At 35.7% G+C, this 22,435-nt stretch overlaps 1 protein-coding gene across 4 annotated transcripts in view; it reads right to left on the bottom strand.

Moving 5' to 3' along the window:
• The window catches only part of ncoa2 (nuclear receptor coactivator 2), a 218,537-nt gene that overhangs the window by 137,092 nt on the left and 59,010 nt on the right, over positions 1 to 22,435 (bottom strand). The window lies entirely within an intron of this gene.

Raw genomic sequence — 22,435 nt, 5'->3', positions numbered from 1 at the left:
ATAAAAAAGTATTTGAAGAAATGCACTTCCTCATTCATGTTGTTTTAAAAATGCTGATTAAGCCTGAGATATTGAATGACTTTAAAACAGGGTTATGTGGTGTTATGTAAAAATTACTAGAACTGTCAATTCATTTTTTAAATTAGCGGTCAATTATAATGTATTATGTTAGTTTACAGCAATTTTAAAAATATACTTTGCAAATAAAAAATGTGCTAAAGACATTATACATGTTGAAGAATGTTTTAAACTTCTAGCAAGTTTATGCCACAGTAGGAAAATCAAAAATACTACAGAAGTCCAACATAGTCCAAAATATGATCTTCTGCTTTCAACAGAATAAAGAAACTCAAACAGATTTGTGAAAAGTGAAGGTTGAGCCAATAACAACCAAATTTTGGGGTAAATTGTCCTTTTAAGTACACTAAAAAATTATACAATCAATTAGTCATGACAGCATTTGTTTTTAGGTCATTGTAGCTTATTAAGCTAAGTTAATCATGTTCTAACTTAAGCTTAGTTAAGTTATGCAAGCTGTTTTAAGTCAGTTTAACATAATATAAGTTCAATGGACTCCTAAAGTTAATTTGAATCTGCTTAAAATTAAGGCAACCACAATTTTTTACAGTGTAGAAATGGTAAATCTAACCAACTGTAATGCTGCGTACACACCAGAAGTGGCATGCGCAAATGAATTGTGATATTCACGCATAAAAAAGGCACGTGAACATTTGGAGTTTACTCGCTTCATTCGCGTGTGAATTCACTTTACAATAAAATCACTATATAAATAAGCATGAATTCACATCATGAGTTTCTGCCTGTCTGATGACTCTAGTTTTGTTGCTAAATGGCTAACATGATTTTTTTTAACAAGAGATTAGCTGTGCTTTATGTGATTTAGGAAAACTGAAAAACAGCATATATTCGTTCGGCGCCAAGTCCACTCTATTCTTTCAGATGTGCACCCAACTCTGTGAAGCTTTTAGCAGTGCTTCAGACTGAGCCGAGCCCAGTTTGATGAACTGTTGTCCGATGTTGGCAGGAGGATTTGCCGTTGAGACACCAACGACATGCGCTACGTCATAATCATGCCCCCTATAAGATCAAGCTCCTGATTGGTTAATGAGGCGCGAATGTCCCCTAAAGTTCAGATTTTACAACAGATTTTAAAACAATCCTTTATATATGATATTTATATATAGGTAACGTTCGATTTTGATTGAATCTGAAACCACGTAATCTGGCCCGATTTCCGATCACGTGATTACAGATCTTTTAAGAATAAAGTGTATTTGGCGTGCAGTCCAGGGAAATAACTCTGAGCACGGGGAAGACACCCCAACTCGTGTTATTCCCCTTATCAGGAAAGAAAGAGACGTTGGGGTTCCAGTGAAGTGTCTAGCCCAGCCCTAGAACGCTCCCCCCGGGTAGATAATGTTTAATAGGTGAGGTGTTGGGGTGGCGGAGGGATGCTAAAGTTGTGAGATAATGCAGGTAGGACAACTTTTGGTATTTATAGGGGTTTGGTCTAATGCTAATTGGACAATAGAATGATTGTCAAGGTTTTATTAAAATTGCTGAAACATCTGCACATGCTCCTCCCAAAATCTGTTTTTAAAACATCACTTGTATAGTTTTAAAGGTAACTTAAATTTGCAATATTGAAAAAAAATAAATAAATCACAATTAAACAGAGCCAAAATACTACTGCATAAGCCATGTGTAATTAACTAATCATTAGCCTATTTATAGTAAAACTGAACATAAAGCTTAAAAATTAGTACTGGTTCACATTTGCACTGTTATTTAAAAAGAACTACCGCTATAAATGGCTACATATTTAGTCAAATTTTGAAGGATAAAACAGCAAAAGGCAGAACCTGCAGCTCACTTAATGCAACCATTTGATAAATAAATTGCTAAATTAATTTATAAATTACTGGTAAATTAAGCCATTCAAGTCTTAAACTTCACCAAAAACTGAAAATTCTGCCAAATGTACTTGTTTCAAACCTGTTTGAGTTTCTTTTTCTATTGAGTTTCTTTTTTAGAAGATACAGTGAAGAAAATTGGAAACCAAAAACCATAGACTTCCACAGTATTTGTTTTTTCCTACTTTGGTAGTCAATGGTTACAGGTTTTTAGCCTTCTTCAAAATATCTTGTTTTTTATAAATAGTAAATTCATATTTTTTTGTGTACACTATGCCTTTAATAACCAGGATCCAACGTTTTTCAAATTGACTCCAACATTCTTCCTAATCTTCATACTCCTGTCAAGTTCTAATCTAGACAGATTTCCTGAGAAGTCCTTTGTCGCGTGAAATCTAACATTCCCTACGCCATCTCAGACTCTTCTTTTTCAAGTGCTACATCCTCGCGAAAAAAGAAAACACAAAGACAAACCCTCTATCTCTCGTGCCTTGCCGTAAACAGATGTGCCAGCCTGTAATGCTCAACAAAGGAGGAGGAAGAGAGAAAGCGGCGGTGCTGAGAACTTCCACTCTCCGGCACACAGAGAGCTGACAGCCTCCTGTTCTCTCCTCCAGCGATAGCATTTAAAGTCCGCTGGGATCACTCTCTACTGCCATCAACACAACCGAGATGAGACTCGCTATCTGGGACAGTTGGAGGGTTATGGGGAGTTTTGTTTGTTTGCGATTCAACAGAACTAAAAATACCATGCTTGATCACTGACACCAAATGAACATCTGTAGACTTGTGTTCGGGAGGGTTTACTCATGCAAAGAGAAAAAGAGTTGCAAGTCGATCACTTCAGTCCCCGAAGGCAGCAACAGCAACACTGGTGAAAATGCAGAATATGTTTTCGATTATGAATGCCAAAAAATTGAAAAAAGGTAATGAATGTTGACAAGCTTTACCAGCAGAAGTTTGAATGGATGGACATTGGGAGTGTAACGATACACACAAGTAATGATTTATTGACTTTTTAACCCACGATACAATATTTTCTCGATATTGTACATAAGACATACAGCCATATTGAATATATTGTGATAACGCATAATATAGATATAGTGGGCAAAATACTATTATTTATTATTTAAACTTAATAGACAAATTATTTTCAAATATTCATCCAGCCTACACGACATTGAAAATCTGAATATTAAAAATAAATCTGACTTTTTACAGGCCCTTTAATAACTACTATCTCTGTACAGTAAGGCTGCATTTGTTAACGCCAGTTAATTTAACTAAAGTCAATGTAATGACAACTACAAAAGCACTTATTAATCTTAGCTGATGTTGATTTCCTAACTATTGACTAGCAATGGTCTAAAATAAAAAAAGCTGTATTCTTAACCAAAGTAATCTAAACAAACAAAATTCATTTGTAATTTTTTAACTAACTTTACCACATAAATATACTAAGGTTAATTCTTGCTGTTGATTTTAGTGCATTAACTAACATTTACTAAAGAGACTTTGTTATAAATTGTTACACATTGCCCTTTTGCAGTTTAATTTGTTTAAAACATGTATTTACTCTAAACGTATGTATACACAATACAGCAATATAGCCAAGGTTTTTTATTATTATACATTATAGGTGTTGAAGAAATAATTTTTGCAGCTTATGGCAAATATTGTGATAATACCGCCAGAGTTTGGTGTAACGTGTTCCACAGTAATGCGTTACTGTATTATAATTACTTTGAGGAATGCAGTAATGTAAAAAATTACATTTTAAATGTGTAATTTGAATAGAGTTTCTAAAGTCAATGTAATTGCGTTACTTGCATTCACTGTAAAACCCAAAAAGTTAAGGTAACTCAAACTGTTTGAAGAAGCCGATTGCAACAACTCATTTAAGCTCAAAAACTAATCCTAATGAGTACTGTGAACCTATTCCATTTGAGTAAATGAAGCAATTTGAGCACAGTAAAACTCGATAAACGAAGAGAACTCAAACCAACCGAGTACTGTAAAACCCAATAAGTTATGTCAACTCAAACCATTTGAGAAAACCAATTTGAATTAAAAAAAAATCTAATCTATGAGTACTGTGAACTTACTCTATTTGAATTGAAGTAATGAGGTATTTAATTAACTCAGTACCTTCAACACTTAAAAACTCTTTTCAAATGAGTAGAATAACTTTCAGTAAATTTTGAGTTAACTACACTCATTTAATTTGATAAAGTTGACTGTTGGGTTTTACAGTGTTACAATTATAGTTTTTAGGAGAGAAAATCCTTCTTTTAAATCACATTTTACACTGCAACGTTAGTTGAAAAGCATGCGCTTTTAAATTGCTGGAGAACACAATCCGGCTGCATCTTCAAGTGGAAACACAGACCTTACTTTGATTTCATTGAGTGAAAAATCAAAAATATTGCTGTGTAATGCAGTCTATGTCCAGTCTCTAAAGAACTTTTACTGCTTTTAACTTGACCAGCAACTTGTTCAAGCACTTCAATAGAAAGCATTCTATGACAACACTCGTCACCAAGGAGGACACCGGCACTCAAAAACATGGTGGTCCAACTCAGCATATACAGGCTAAATTGGATTTTTGTGCAGAATTGGGAGTAAAGGTATCTACTGAATGTGAATAGAAGCATAGCTGCTTATGGGACTGTTCACATATCGTGTCTTTTGTGCGCACAAATTTTGGGAGTGCATATTGCGCACTTTTCCCAGGTGCACTCATGTGTTGACAAGAATTGATCTATCAGCTTTGTATAGAATATACACAATTAAGTAGACTAATTACAAACACAGAACACCCAAACACTGCAGTTCTTATTCTTTTTCTTTTGAATATGTCAAGCTGCTTTGGTCAACCCATTGTAATGTTTTTCAGTGAATATTAAATTACTGCAGTTTATTTTGTATTTTTCTAGGTATATTGTAAATGTTTTAAAAGTAACTTCAAAGTAAAGTAATCAGTAATCTGATTACTTTTTACATGAAGTAATTAGTAATGTAATCAGATTACTATTTAGAAGTAGTAGTCAGTAATTTGTAATCTATTACTTTACTAAAGTAACTTACCCAACACTGAATACCATTATCATTATATCATTACATTATCACAATATCATTATTATTATTGTTTCTCAGACATATAATAAAACAAACAACAATAATATGCAGGCTTACTGTTGATTAAAATGCTAATTTTGTATAGACATGAATATCTATATTTGTATAGAAGACGGACCTGCCATTATATCTAACAAATAGAGTAAGCTGATTCACGATTTCTTGATATTACGCTGTATTATTACACCCCTACTGGACATGCATGTTATATGGTTAAGTTCAGTTCCAAATCTGTGTTAGCAGGAATCATTTTGGCACCACTGTTATATGTATATTAAGTTGAAACTCACTTCAGTAATAAACAGAATTTCATTCAACACAAACTATTTCACAATAAGGTAACAATATAATATGTTGTATGCCGAGTATGTTGCTCGTTTACACCAAACATTACATTCAGTAATGCAGTAAAAACCCCTAGTATAGTACAAAAGGATAAACATTATGAGATATTTTATGCATTCATAATGCAAATGAACAGCTTCAACCATTGACAGGCTGAGTTTAAAGCTGGGTTTTATGTTAACAACGCAAATAGTCTGTCAAAGCTTTGCTAAAACCACTGTCTACTGCTGTAATATGGCATAATTATGCATGTGTATAAAAAGTCACCAATTCAAGCTTTTCAGTGGCTTATCAATGGGGTCTGTTTGTGTAATGCATGAGCTTCACTTCATACATGCTGCATTGAGCACTTTATTTAACATTATTAGCAAAACTACAATACTACTAAATACAGAAATAGAATAACATTTAGTTCATAATATTTAGCTATGCATGAAGACAAAATGACTAAGAATGATGAAAATGCCTTAAAACTGGGTCATGTGACACACTAAACTGGCATGCTGAACAACAAGTGTGATGACAAATAAAAAGTAGTTCAAAAACAGACTAATTATCCTTAAAGCCTTTTTTCTTGCAGACAGACGCACAAAATACCACTTATCCCTGATCCGTAAGTATATGCTAGGTTGGAGTAAATTTGAAATGTGGAGTCAAATAGAACTTCACTTTGTCTAATCCAGCATATTATGATATTATGCTGAATTATGCTGAAACAATTGTTTTCACGGGTTTGGAGTTCAAGAGATCATCCATTTATTCATGGCTGTGCCTGGTGTAGTCAACTGACAAGCCAAAATAAAGGGAAATTGTCAACATGGAGTCCTACATAGCTAAATACACATGTTATCCAGGATTGTCCTAACCAAAAACACTTCAAATGCAACTTAGAAGTTCAAAAAAATGGCGAAAAGTACTCCAAAGTCTCAGTCAAATAATCATTCAGAAGCATTACCGAGTTTGCATTGGAGTCCTGGCTTAAATAGTGATTTATTTTAATTTTATTTTATTTTTTGAGAAAAATTACTTGTAAATACAATATATTTTTAATGCATTTAAAATAGTTCTGACCCATGCTTAAAAAGCAACAATTTAAGCTCAAAAACTAATCCTAATGAGTACTGTGAACCTATTCCATTTGAGTACATGAAGCAATTTGAGCACAGTAAAATCCGATAAATGAAGACAACTGACCCATGCTTAAAAAGCATTTCTTCTTATTGTTGAAAAGTTAATGTTTTATATAAAACACCAGATTTTTAATTTGCTATATTTTTATAATTAAATGACATTTCTTAAAGCATTTTAATTAAGTTCAACAAGGCTGCATTCATTTGTTCATTCATTCATTTTCTTTTCGGTTTAGTCCTTTTATTAATCCGGGGTTGCCACAGCAGAAAGAACCGCCAACTTATCTAACATGTTTTACACAGCGGATGCCCTTCCAGCTGCAACCCATCACTGGGAAACATCCAAACCCACGGCATCTACCTTGCGCATGGTCATGCATTTATACTTCGGCGTGCTGTTTGTGTTGCTCTGCAATAACACTTCCAAAATGCTAGCTAGTAGTAGGTTTTCATGTTCCTCTGCGTCGAGTTTCTTCGCAAATGTTTTTTTTTCCTGAACGCTACCTTAATGTACAAGTAGCTAAAACTTGCTCATTCAGAGGTATAGGTAAATACAAAACAATCTTTTCCATCTAATGCTTCTTTAGGGGACTCGACACTTGTAAACACTTGCTGAATCGGGTTTGCACGGCTCTCTGTCCCACCTACACTGGTCACAACAACCAAGCCGTACAATCACAAAGCTTGCGCTACGCGTCATTGCGATGTGTAGATACATTTTTTCGAGGCGCGTGTCCATAACAGCAAGGGCTATGAGACGAAGGTTGCACCAGAGCAAATGTTTATAAGAATCATCCATTCAGAAATTGGAACGTTAATGTTGATTCATCAATACCATTTGACTTGTTTTGCCAAGAAAGTCTCCACCCCCCCTATCCCCCCCCCCTCCCCCGCATTTATATGGCACATTTATATGGTTTGGATATCACTGGAAGAGACAGAGCCTGCCTGACAGGAGACTGACAGCCTGAGCTCTTCAAAATGCAGAGGCGACAGCACTAGCTTCGCCTGAATTTGAAAGGATAAACCAAAAATCTCCAGACCTTACCGTTTTAGCAAATGGTAAGTACAGAGAGTGTGCGTTTTCCCATCTCACGCTGTGATACTTCAGAGTAAGTTTGAAGATACTCTAACTGCACTGAAGCTCTGAATTCAAACATCTGACCTTGAGATTTGATGGCCAATGACATTTAAAAGTTTAAATAAAAAACAAAGAAGTCATCTGATAAGTACTTTATGGTTTTTGTATTTGTTTTATATGTAGTTCATGTATACTGTCACTTTATATTAAAACTTTTAGTACCAGTTCAATTGATGTATCATGAGCCACTTTTCTACTGCATGGTAAGATACAGTTCGGCAAGACCTGCCCCGTTTAAGTTTGGTTTTTCCATTTCCCCTGCAATTTAGTTCCGCTTAAAGTGGGTAGGATTGTCACTATAGTTGTCCTGCCTCTACTGCCGTGATTTCTATTCCAGGTCATCCCGACAAGCTCTTGCTTGATCCACTCCATGCCTACCAACAAGAGAAATGTCTGGACCTCTTCTACTTATCATAATGCTGCCTTTACTTTTTCTTGTGGTAGTATAAAAATTATTTAGTTGTGCGATCAAACAATAGAGCAGTGGGTGCTGCCGACTACCTAAATATAGCAAGTTTGGTGTCTTGTGTGACAAATCCAATTAAATTGGTAGTGGCGACTTTCTCTGACCAATCCAAGTCATACTGGATGAATTATGCTGAATTGTAATAGCATTAGATATGAACTACTGTCTACGTATTGTTTGAAAGGTGAGCAGTTTTGATGTATTTGTATTATTGGATTTTTATATATATGTAATTTATTTTATCTATCTTTAGTATGGAGAGCTCTGCTGCGACATGAATTTCCCTTTGGGATTAATAAAGTCTAACAAACAAACAAACAAACAAACAAACAAACAAATGATCGATCAATCCGGTACTAAAAAGGACCAAATACTAGGTATGGAACGCAGTGGAAAAGCCCTCAAAAGCTGTACTGAACCTGACTGAGCTTATGGCGTGCAAAATGCTGTCATCTAAAAAGAATAATAATAATAATAATACTTGAAAATAATAAAATCATATTTTCATTCTACAAATTATAATAGAAAATTAAAGATGCAAGCAGTGATGAAAGGGACCTCACATAAAGAATCATAAATTAAAAAAACCTGGGAAAAATCACTGATTTATGTCAGAAGACCTTCTGTCAGCAGGTGGCACTATGACTAACTCAATATTGGCATGTAGATGTCTTCAGGAGAAGAATCTCATTGAACGTGAATTTTCAGGCAGATCAGACATTGTGTGGCTGAATTATAAGTACTTTCTCTTCCATGGCGATACACTGAAAATTGTCACGCTCTTCGATGAAAACTCTAGATCTTAACCTCACAAAGGCCTTTGAATTAGACAGACAGATCTTGGATTTGATCTGATGAAATTTCTAGAAGGAGTATGTTGTCGTTTCCGGTTTCCAGAAGGTGGTGCTATGACTGTAACTAGATATTGGCATGTAAACTGGTTCAGGTCAGGAACAAGTATGTGGATTTTGAGGCACAAAATCAGACAATGCACACCTGAGTTATTACAAAGTCCTTTTTGGTGGCAAAACACAGACACGCTCTTTGACGAAAACTCTAGATCTTCGCAATTTAACATCACCAAGGCCTTTAGATGACAATACCCAATTTTAGTGTTGATCTGATAAAATCCCTAGGAGGCGTTCGTTAAAGTACAAAGCCTGGAAATCCCAAAAACTACTTTTTAGGTAGAAGAAATTAAAGATATCAGACTTCCAGTTGGCTTTCAGGTTTCGCTCCAAGAGACATTTTTGTAGGTATTAGCATGTTTGATGTGTGTGCCAATTGTCGTTTGCGTGCGTGAAACGTAGCTCAGGGGCCACTCCGTCAAACATGTAAACCTGCAACAAACGCAAATTTTCACTATTTCTGTTGTGTATGCAACGTTTTGTGAGTTTTTCAAACATGTTTAGACCCTCAAAAATGTGATTCACTCTAGGGATGAAGAAGAATAATAAGAAGAAATGGAGCAATTCCAATAGGACCTACGTACCAACGGTGCTCGTTGGCTAATAAAGATTTATTACCACCATTCCACACACATATATTTTTTTATATTATGAAACAAACAAAAAAACATAAATAATATTTTTCAAAAAACAAAAATTAAAAAGCAAATATATGCTCAACGCAAATCATTAAATGAATGTATAAGCAAAATTTATAATGCAAATTTTAAACCATCCAGTCTCCAGCTCCAAATATAGGACAGAGTCTTTGCAAGCGGCTTACAGCAGGTTAAAGTGCACCTACCAAAAGACAGTCGCAAACTTGCCAAACAAAGCCCGACAGGCATCTCAAGAGAGCAACAGAGGGAGACTCAATCTATCATTCTCCTGGAGTAGACAAAGAGGCAGCTTGCACCAAAGCTTCATGTGCCATCCCTGTAATCTTGTGGCTTGAACAGCTCAAAGGGATCAGGACTGGTGACACACCCTGTGCTTGTAGGGGCCTCGAACACAGAGAGGGCACCGCTTCTGCATCGGTCCAGGGGTCTTTGAAGGGTTTGGATAATGACTAGGCTTACTATCAAAAACAATGTCCTTGTTTGACCCTCCTATGCAGACTGGAGCGTGATTCAATCCAATGGGAATTGCATAATAATCATACGTTAAATCTCGCCATGTAAATCCAACCTTCGCGCTCATCTTCGCGCACAAAGCCCAAATCCAGCCTGAAGTTGAAATGAGTTAAATATCTGGGTGGGGGGTGGAGGTACGCGGAGCCAAGATACACAAGAGTGTGTGGAGCTGTTGCGAACAACCCACAGCTATTACCCAACATTACTGATTACAGTGTGGAGAGATCCCTAAGGCCGATGGGGATCGTGGTTATGCAGAACAGATGGGTCTTTATTACAAGCGAGTGTCTAAGAGAGATTTGCAGGAGATTCTGTGTTTACAGCATCTTCTTCTGACAATAATGAGCCTGAAGATGAAACGTCAGCTAGCGCGAATGACCAGAGACAGGAAGTGAAGGAAATGAAACCAATCAGTGCTGATGGAGAATATGTGCAAGACTTGAAAGTCTAGAAAGAAGATGTAGTAAACAAGCGATGGATAAGAGGGGGGGTGGGGATGGCAATGAGCTTATGACTGAGATTGAAAGAGCGAGAGATGAGGAGGAGGAGGAGGAGGGGAGAAGGAGGAGGAGATCGACACACTCTCCTCCCCTGAGCCGAAGGCCTGGTCTCCAGCCACTGTCCCAGATGGCTTGACTGAGAGAGGGAAAGAGAGATGTTCCTGCCACTCATAAGCTCCACAATTACTGAGAATGTAATGGTCTTAATGTACCAGCATCATGCAGGCCCAAAAAGCCAACGTCCATTTACCGAAGCCGATCACATTCATGAATCTTTTAAACTGACAGCCACTTCAAGCTGCCACAGGGAGAGCGCCGTATAATAAACACATTAAGCGGCAAACGGCTGGATCTGGAGCAGCTCATGGGCAGACAATGCTCATGGCTAGTAACGAAGGGAGATGAATGGATCTCCCTTATCTGTCCATCAGAAGTGTATGGTTTGCTCTAGCACTGAGCCTCTTGGAACATTTCGAAATGCAGGGTTAACTGTATTCCCATAACTGAAAGTATAACGGAGAGGGGGTTAAATGTCTGATGTGTATTGATGGTTTTGGGTTACAAGAGGCACAGATGCAGTGAGAAAAATCAATAAACTTATCCAGCGAATGCTCGGTGGGAGGGTCCACACTCTGCAGCTGACAAACCGAGCTTGGAAGATTAGATTGTCGACAAGCTTAAACACCACCTTTGTTTTTTGTCGAAACATTTTTAACGCATGTCCCAAGACTTTATGGAACCAAGAGCCACCTCAAATTGATCTTTTAAAGCAATTATTTAACCTATAACAAATTATTTCAACATTATTTCAATCATGCTTCGGCACAGTTCAAGAAAACTAGTACCTAGTGTAAGTACACCCTAAAACAGGAATTGGACACCCCTGTTTTAGAGGTTCCTATTTTTAAAAAATGTCTATTAGTCTGAAGTAGCTGAAGAAAGCTTCGTGAATCTTTAATTATAAGTAATAGGCATTTAACTAATCAGATAATTTATGTAGACCAACCCAAAATATGCCAATACTCTTGACCAAAAAATATGCCATTACTCCGTTTCTCCTGACAAAACGTCCAATAGTATCCATTGGAGTTTGGAATATTCTAAACTTAAAAATAAACTTTAGAGTTAACACACAAATCTTCTGGGGGTGTATTACAGAAAGATCCTAACTGTAAAATCTCATCCTACCTGTAATTTCAGTTAGGATGACATTTAGGAAAAAAGCCATTACAGAAAAGCATTTCCTAAGTGCATTATGTTATATTAACTACAGATAGGAAGATGGCATTACAGAAACTTCTGTAGTCTTATCTTTAGGTCAACCCGAGAACTGTCTAACTTAGAATGATTATAATTGTGCTGTCCAACAATGGCATTGCAATCATGGATAAAAATGAAGAACGAGGATGTTTATTGGTAGAAAGACTCTTAGAGGACTAGGGGTGTCAAAATTACTTGTTTCTTCGGTGCACCGCGATGCAGACGGAGACAATTCGGTATCGGTTCAGTAATAATCATAACCGGTTATTATGTACTGACATCATTTATCTCATATGCGCTATAGCTGACTATGACGAGGGAGGCGAGCGGCTGAGCGCGAGTATTTACAACATTCCAACTACTTAAAAATCACAGAAACTGTGCACAATTTCACTGCATGTGTGTTTGCTGGATCAGTCTTTCACTGACACTTACAGCAGAAGACTCTATTTCACTGCGATTGAGAGAATGAAAGTAAACTTAATTTCTCTCTCTCTTTCTCACTCACTGTGGCCCATTTGACCTGCTGGCGTGACTTTTCCTCTCCTTTCAGCGGTTTTACAGCGATACTTCTGGATACAGACATAAGCGTGTACCTGCAGAGTTTTCTCCACCGATTCTATCATGAATCAGCTGTGATTTAGCGAGGGGTCAATCTTGAATGATTCGTTCATTTTGAACGAATCTTCTGTATGACTCGAGAGCGCACGTTCATTTGCGCACACGCACAATTGTGCAGGGGGAGCAGAAGATTAGTTCCTTTTTCGAGTCTTCTACCGGGTTTAAGTCGTTCGTTCATCGCATGAAAGACATTTGATTCGTTAATTTCTCGACTCTTCGGATTTGATTCATCTCTCTTTACATGCTGCCACGTAATGAACGAACGACTCAAAAACCAGAAGACTCGAGAGATGAACGAATCATGGCTCCTTTCGGCTCTGACTGTGTGCATTGTTTATCCTAACTTATATGGGTCTGTGTGACGTGAACGAACCACTCAAATTTGAAGACCAGTCAAAAGAGGTGAGCTGGTAATCATAGACAAAACACCAGGTAAACAATAAATGATGATTTTCTCTTTCTTATAGCATTCTAGTTATGACTTGTTTGTAGTGTGGTCAACGTCTGGGCTAGTTGTAGATGAGTTTGGAAGCAACTTGTAACATTTTAATAATATTTTGGCAAATTGAACGAAAAGAACGAAATGACTCTAAAAAAAAAAGATTTGTTCATCTCAATGAACAAGGCTCAAAGGTCCGAGTAAGTAAAATGACTTGAACTTCCTATCACTACTGTGATCGCTACTTCCGCTTATCAGTGTCACTCATCTCTGAAGAGCGCAGCGCGCAAGAGCCAATCGCAGCCTTTTTGGTTGGCGTGTGACCAATCAAAAGGGTGTAAGAGAACTTGGTAAACAAGGATCAGAAAGCGAGCGGGATATTTATATTTGTTTATATTATTTGCTATAAATGCTCGTGTTGTTTAAAGGTAGTTTATATATATGACTGTTTATATTAAATGACAAAATTGTATTACAAATAGTATATAAATATATTTATACATTTTAATACAAGAATTGCTGCTGTGAAGAAAATATAAAACTGTGTATGGAAAGCATCGTCAATGCACCGCGATGCACCGAGATATCGAATTGAACCGAATCGATAGCATGATAATCGAAACTGAATCGAACAGTGAGACCAGTGTAGGTTCACACCTCTACAGAGGACCCAAAAAATGCAAAACCTTTCCATGACAAAACCCTTTTAACTAATTGTCAGAATTTGATGATTGTGCACATTGCACACAAAATACATGCTTCTATTTCTCTTTATGGCGCTGTAGTGAATTAAGCAGCTCACGATTGGTGCGCACATTTCATCTTGACAATTCTGGAGTGGCCAAATCTGAACATGTACAGTCTGCTGTAGTTTTTAATAAACCATTTCATATAAATGCAAATATTTATGTCTCTAACATGTTCTCACAAAACATAAATAGCACACTAATAGAGTATGTGGTTCAACTACATTAACGGAGATGAGAAAATCAAGAATAAAAATATAAATGCAAGACACAGACATGTAATGTCAGACTAGATGTAAAGAACTGAACAAAAGTGGAACAAACTGGGCCAGAGAAAAATATACCAAACTGTAAAGTTGTCTATGTAATTTCTTCATTTAATATTACAAACATTCATTGATATTCTTTTCGGCTTAGTCTCTTTATTAATCTGGGGTTGCCACAGCAGAATGAACCACCTACTTATTCAGCATATGTTTTACGCAGCAGGTGCCCTATCAGCTGCAACCCAACACTGGGAAATACCCATACACTCTTGCATTCACACACATACACTACGTCCAATTTAGCTTATTCAATTCACCTATACTGCATGTCTTTGGAATATTATTATAATTCATTATAGAATTTAATTAATACTATAATTTCATTCATTCATTCATTCATTTTCTTTTCGGCTTAGTCCCTTTATTAATCTGGAGTCGCCACAGCGGAACGAACCGCCAACTTATCCAGCATATGTTTTACGCAGCGGATGCCCTTCCAGCCGCAACCCATCACTGGGAAGCCCATACACACTTATTCGCACACATACACTATGGACAATTTAGCCTACCCAATTCACCAGTACCACATGTCTTTGAAATGTGGGGGAAACCGGAGCACCCGGAGGAAACCCACGCAAACGCAGGGAGAACATGCAAACTCCACATAGAAACACTAACTGACCCAGCCGAGGCTTGAACCAGCGACCTTCTTGCTGTGAGGCGACAGCACTACCTACTGCGCCACTGCGTTGCCTCAATACTATAATTTATTACATTTAAAATACTTGAATTGTATTAATAATTATACATTTTTGCACATTTTATAATGAATGAACGTCTTATAATAAAAACATGAACAATTTATACCATTCACCTGTACCACATGTCTTTGAACTGTGGGGGAAACCGGAGCACCCAGAGGAAACCCACACGACACGCAGGGAGAACATGCAAACTCCCCCCAGAAACGCAAACTGGCCCAGCTGAAGCTCGAACCAGCGACCTTCTTGCTGTGAGGCGACAGCACTACCTACTGCGCCACTGCGTCGCCCGGGGAATAAAGATAAGTTACACACAAATTACCACCTGTTAATCACTTTTTCAGCTGGACTTAAAGTGACGCTGCAGCACATGACAGAGTGTGTTTGTGGTCACAAATGTACGTTTTCAGCAGTATAGTGTGGACGGAGATCTTTTCAGAAATGCTAGCTGAAACATCAGTGTGAACGTGAATCTTATTAGTTCTACAATGCCATTTTAAACCTGAGATGTATTAGTGTAAACGGGGCCCAAGTGTGTATTTATTACAAGCGGGTTGCTGCTGCAACCGGGCTGGGGCGGAGGATCGCGATGCCGGCTCAGCATCATGATATCTATCAGCCATCGGCAATGAACGATGCCATCGTCTTTTGACCCAAACCTACCATCAAGTGACTATTTATTTTTTTATCTGATTCATTCACATTTAATTAAAAAACATTTAATTTCAGTTTGCTTTTTTGTAGCTCAACAGTTAAACAAAAGTTATGTTAAATTAGAAATGACGCGGGCCCTAGTTTGGGCATCCCTGGTTTAAACAAATAAAACCTGCAACTAGCATTACAGAGACAAACAAAGTATCATGGAGCATTACTGGTTATAGCGGAAATGACTAATACTTAACTTGATCCATTTTGTTAAGGCTAAAGCCATGATCACATAGCATATTCCGCCCCATTGACTTCCAGTAATATGTATTGTAATTCTGCAGACTGAAAACACAAGCTCGAATGGCAAGTTTCGCATAACGCTGCATTCCAAAATTCAAGCTTGCTGAACCCTGACCTGTGATTGTGCATCACGTGAATTTGTGATACCAAAACATGAACCCTCTGTACAGAAATGTAAAATCTATTATCAGTGTTACATTATCTTGTTTTTACCACCTCTTTTCACAGTGCCATATCACAGATTTTTTCCGTAGGACAGAAGATTTCCTAAGTAGAGGGGATATAATTCCCAACTGAAGTCAAGTTTTGCCTCTGAATTACAAATTTTATCTTAAATTAATATAAACGGTGGCTCAGTGGATAGCACTGTTGCCTCACAGCAAGAAGGTCACTGGTTCGAGTCCCAGCTGGGTCATTTGGCATTTCTGTGTGGAGTTTGCATGTTCTCCATGTGTTCGCATGAGTTTCCTCCACAGTCCAAAGATATGTGCTATTGGCGAATTGAATAAACTAAATTGGTCGTAATGTATGAGTGTAAATGAGTGTGTGTGGGTGTGTATAGGTGTTTCCCAATACTGGGTTGAATAAAGGGACTAAGCCAAATTAAAATGAATGAATGAAATAAGACCCAAGGTAAGAAACTCTGAAATACACCCCTTGAAGCATAAATACAATTGTCCAAAGTAAAGAAAAAGCTAAATACATAAATATCCACATTTCTAGTAATCCCACAAGGCTTATTTCAGTCTTTCAAAATTCTCAGAATTGATACACAATCCATTTATCTAACCATTTTTTCACCACAGCTCTAGCTAAAATGCTAACTCATGCTAACAGTCTTGTTTTAGAGCTGAAGCATGTGAATGCAGACACTTGAATCTACACAAGCTCCTTTCTAAATGTGTCAGAGTACACTGGCATTACCTTCAAAGTTATAAGGATTACCCGTTTGCTCCTATTTGCTTTCTCTTTTAGGCTAACTACAGTCATTGTGCAGGAACAATTTGACAGGAATCTTGCAGAACAACTTCTTTTGTACAAGATGCTTTTAGCACGCTAATAGCTAGTTACTAGAATAACAACTCATCTGTTTTAATGGCATGGGCATGTGATGTTAATTCTATCACCTCAATCATTAATGAGGTTTCACAGAGTAACTCAAACATGCACATTCAATAGAATCCTGCCCTATGACAGACAGCTCTAATATTTGTTTCTAAAATGCTGATCTAGGATTGGCTAATTAACATGCAAGTAATCTAGGTGGTTAAAGTGATAGTTCACTTAAAAGCTTTAATTTTGTTATCATTTACTCATCCTTTACTTATTTCAGACCAGTTTGAGTTTTTTTTCTGTTGAACAGAAAATAAGATTTGTAGTTTGTAGTTTGTAGAATGAAGAGAAACCTGTAACTATTAACTTCCATGATATTTGTTTTTCCTACTATGAAAGTCAATGGTTACATGTTTTAACATTCTTCAAAATATCTTACTTTGTGTTCAATATTTAAAAAAATACTATGGAACAAGTGAAGGTTGAGTAAATGATGATTAAATTGATGTTTTAGGGTGATACTTTCCTTGAAAGGCTACAGATGAGTGGATGACGTTGTTGATGTGCATAATATATATGTAATGTATATATATATATATATATATATATATATATATATATATATATATATATATATATATATATATATATATATATATAGTGTGTGTGTATATATATATATATATATATATATATATATATATATAGTGTGTGTGTATATATATATATATATTGTGTGTATATATATATATATATATATATATATATATATTGTGTGTATATATATATATATATATATATATATATATATATATATATATATATATATATATATATATATATATATATATATATATATATATATATATATATATATATATATATATATATATATATATATATGTGGACAGCGCAAGTTGACACCACATGCATCAGCTCACAAAACTCAGCATTACCATAACATGTAACACACAGGCTGAAATTCATATACAGAAAATACTCAAATAATTTTTACATAATCATCAGAACTTGATGATTGTGCACATTGCTTCTATTTCACATTGCTTACATGCTTCTATTTCTCTTTATGGCGCTGTAGTGATATAAGCAGCTCACGATTCGTGAGCACATTTCATCTTGACAATTCTGGAGTGGCCAAATCTGAACATGTACAGTCTGCTGTAGTTTTTAATAAACCTTTTCATGTAAATGGCAAATATTTATGTCTCTAACATGTTGTCACAAAACATAAATAGCACACTAATAGAGTATGTGGTTCAACTACATTAACGGAGATGAGAAAATGAGGAATAAAAATATAAATGCAAGACACAGACATGTAATGTTAGAGTAGATGTGAAGAACTGTACAAAAGTGGAACAATATGGTCACTTTATTAGGATTTAAACCAGGGGTTACCAAACTTTTTTTTTATGAAGGGCTAAAAACTAAACTTGAATGAGAGTGATGAGCCAATCTGTAAAGTTGTCAATGTAATTTCTTAATTTAATATTACAATCATTCATTCATATTCTTTTCGGCTTAGTCTCTTTATTAATCTGGGGTTGCCACAGCAGAATGAACCACCTACTCATCCAGCATATGTTTTACCAGCAGAAGCCCTTTCAGCTGCAACCCAACACTGGGAAACACCCATACACTCTTGCATTCACACACATACACTACGGCCAATTTAGCTTATTCAATTCACCTATACTGCATGTCTTTGGAATATTATTATAATTCATTATATAATTTAATTAATACTATAATTTATTACATTTAAAATACTTGAATTGTATTAATAATTATAAATGTTTGTACATTTTATAATGAGCAAACGTCTTATAATAAAAACATGGACAATACCATTTCTAACACTAAAAATATACACCTTGCCTTGATTTGCTTGCTGATGTCTTCTGCAATGTCCACTATCCATCAAGTAGGATTGCATGATGTGAATGTAAAACATCGCGATAGATGATGGCATCATCGTTGTAGGTGGCGGTGAATTAATTATTTATGAATGATTGTAGCCTACCATTTCAACTACCTGACCGGCATAGTGTTTGTTTTACCCATAACCAAATTTATAAATAAATAAAGATAAGTTACACACAAATTACCACCTGTCAATCACTTTTTTTTACCGCGGGACTTAGAGTAAGCTGTGTGGTTATAATGGCATCAACAAACTTGGTTGGTAAAAAAGGTGCACAACAAACAGCAACCAACCAACAGTATCTGAGGTTTTCGCTAAAATTACCAAGTAACAGCCAACTTATCCAGCATATGCTTTACGAAGCGGATGCCCTTCCAGCTGCAACCAATCACTAGGAAACACCCATACACACTCAATCACACACATACATACACTACAGCCAATTTAGCTTACCCAATTCACCTATAGCGCATGTCTTTGGACTTTTGAGGGAAACCGGAGCACCCAGAGGAACGCCACCTGAACACAGGGAGAACATGCAAACTCCACACAAAAATGACAAATGACACAGCCGAGGCTCGAACTAACAACCTTCTTGCTGTTAGGCAATTGTGCTACCCACTGCGCCATCGTGTTGCCCCGAATTCATGTTTATATCATTCATTCATTTTATTTTCGGCTTAGTCCCTTTATTAATCAGGGGTCGCCACAGCAGATTGAACCGCCAACTTATTCAGCACATGTTTTACGAAGCGGATGCCCTTCCGGCTGCAACCATCACTGGGAAACACCCATACACACTCAATCACACACACATACACTACGGCCAATTTAGCCTCCCCAATTCACATCTACCACATGTCTTTGGACTTGTGGGTGAAACCGGAGCACCCGGAGGAACCCCACCCGAACACGGGGAGAACATGCAAACTCCACACAGAAATGCCAACTGACCCAGCCGTTGCTCGAACCAGCGACCTTGCTGTGAGGCAATTGTGCTATCAACTGCGCCACCATGTTGCCCTGAATTCATGTTTATATCAAATAAATTTATTAATTAAGACTACATAAATAAAAAGAACACCTGGTCAACATGCATATTAATCTCTCAAGAAAGTGACAAGACAAAACAAAACACACGATTAAACTGTTAATCTAAATGAACACGCGTGCCAATTAACCGTCAGCAGAAATTTCACACCCTTCTCTCCTACAACGGCATGAATCTCTCAGCTCTAGGTTTTTTTTTTGTGTAAGGTGTGCGAACGGTTAGTTTTGTGGAGGAGGGCCGAATGAGAGCCGTGTGCAAACAGCTTATCCTCACTGTCATCTGCTCCTAATGACAGCTGACAAACTACTAATGCAAATCCCATCTGAGCGGCTCCAGTAGCCCAACCCCCAGCCGGCCCTCACCCTCCTTCTCCTCACCGCACGGGACAATCAAGCTGTCCCACCACTACATACAGTCACCGATCCACGGCCTCAATTCCTGCTCTCTGATGGTCAAGGCGCTTCGGTCACAGGACTGGCAGAGAGCAATGGTTCAAGTAGAGCAGGTGGTGAGTGTGACAAACACACATGCTGTTCTGAGTGACACTTACTGGAGCTGGAGAAACACTCAATGACTGCTAATTAATTTCAGGAATACTTGTGTTAATTATGTTAGGGATTATTATGTCTATTAGTACTTAAATTAGATAGATAAATAAATAAATAAATAAATAAATAAATAAATAAATAATAACTCTAGCACCGAAAGTCAACTGAAAATACTGGGTTAAAATAAACTGTTATATTTTAAAGACATGGCGGGGGAAAATTAAATTTAATGCAGTGCTTCTTGTCCAGTCTGAGACCCACTTTATAGTGTTTATCTATCAGGCAAGGAAGATCACTGATTTGTAAAGAAATCAGACCTTAAACGTCGCAGTTTTATAATGGAAAGACAGCTAAACTGCAAAGTCTGTGTATACCCCATTGGCTATTTTTTTAAGGGGGAGGAGCTACTCTGGTCGCACCCTCTTTTCCTTTTTCCGTTTAGATTAAGTCAAACATTAAATAAAAAAATGCAAATTTCAAAGCACTTCACAGGACCTTTAACTTGTCTTTTAATGATGTCTTTATATAAACAAATATATTGACACAATATTTTGCCATTTAAAATGTGTATTTGTGATTTTAATAATATAATATAATATAATATAATATAATATAATATAATATAATATAATATAATATAATATAATATAATATAATATAATATAATATAATATAATATAATATAATAGCGGCATGGAGCCTCAGTGGTTAGCACTGTCGCCTCATAGCAAGAAGGTTGCTGATTCGAGTACCGGCTCAGTCAGTTGGTGTCCAAAGACATGCGGTATAGGTGTATTGAATAAACTATAATTGGCCGTAGTGTATGTGAGAGTGTATGGGTGTTTCTCAGTGCTGGCAACCGCTATGTAAAACATATGCTGGATAAGTTGGTGGTTCATTCAAGGAATATAATATAATATAATATAATATAATATAATATAATATAATATAATATAATATAATATAATATAATATAATATAATATAATATAATATAATATAATATAATATAATATAATATAATATAATATAATATAATATAATATAATATGTAGTATTGTATGTATAATGTGTCAGTTATAAAAAAAAATTTTCAATGCATATATTTTTATGCATATCAATTATAAATGGATGTATAAAATATAAATATTGATCTTCACAAAAACAAATTAGATTTTTGTATATCGATATTATTGCATATAAGAATAACTGTATTTGTCATTTTTATTTTGTAAATCACAAAATTTCAAACGTTTGTATCATAACTTTCATAACTTGTATTATATTATATTATATTATATTATCTTATATTATATTATATTATATTATATTATATTATATTATATTATATTATATTATATTATATTATATTATATTATATTATATTATTTGTCAATTATGTTTATTCAATTTGTCATATATGTAAGTTCAAGTTCATTTATTTATAAAGCACATTTAAAAACAGTCACAAGACTGATTAAAGTGATGTACATGAGACAAAGTAAAATAAAAAGACAAATGATAAAATCACAAATAAGCTAACAGAAACAACTGAATAAATTAAACAATGAAGCAGTAGTAAAAGACTATTAAAATAATACTAAAAGGTCAAGCTGAATAGGTACGTTTTTAGGAGTGATTTAAAAATATATAGTGATGGAGCCATTCTAATCTAAAGGGGCAAAGTGTTATATTCTAGTTAATATGTGTACTGTATCGAATGCAAACACACACACACACATTATTAATACTATAAAGGAAAAGGAACAATTATAAACATATATTTAACCATTATATAAATTTTGTATTTACACATATTTAATTAGAATTAAGAATTTTATATAAACAAAAATATGCATTTTTATAAAATATAAACACATACATATTTATATATTTTAAAAGATAAAATAGGCATAATCCATAAATAAACATATTTCTGTTTTGTAAGTGTCTTATTAAAAAAATAATAATAATAATAATAATTTTTGCGGTATATGAATTCTTGGCTTATTTCAATGATTAAACTTTTTTATAATAATAAACAGAAAGAAAAACATCAGT

Source organism: Danio aesculapii, chromosome 24, assembly GCF_903798145.1.
Source record: "Danio aesculapii chromosome 24, fDanAes4.1, whole genome shotgun sequence".
NCBI classification, from domain to species: domain Eukaryota; kingdom Metazoa; phylum Chordata; class Actinopteri; order Cypriniformes; family Danionidae; genus Danio; species Danio aesculapii.
This window is presented reverse-complemented; position numbering and strand designations above follow the sequence as displayed.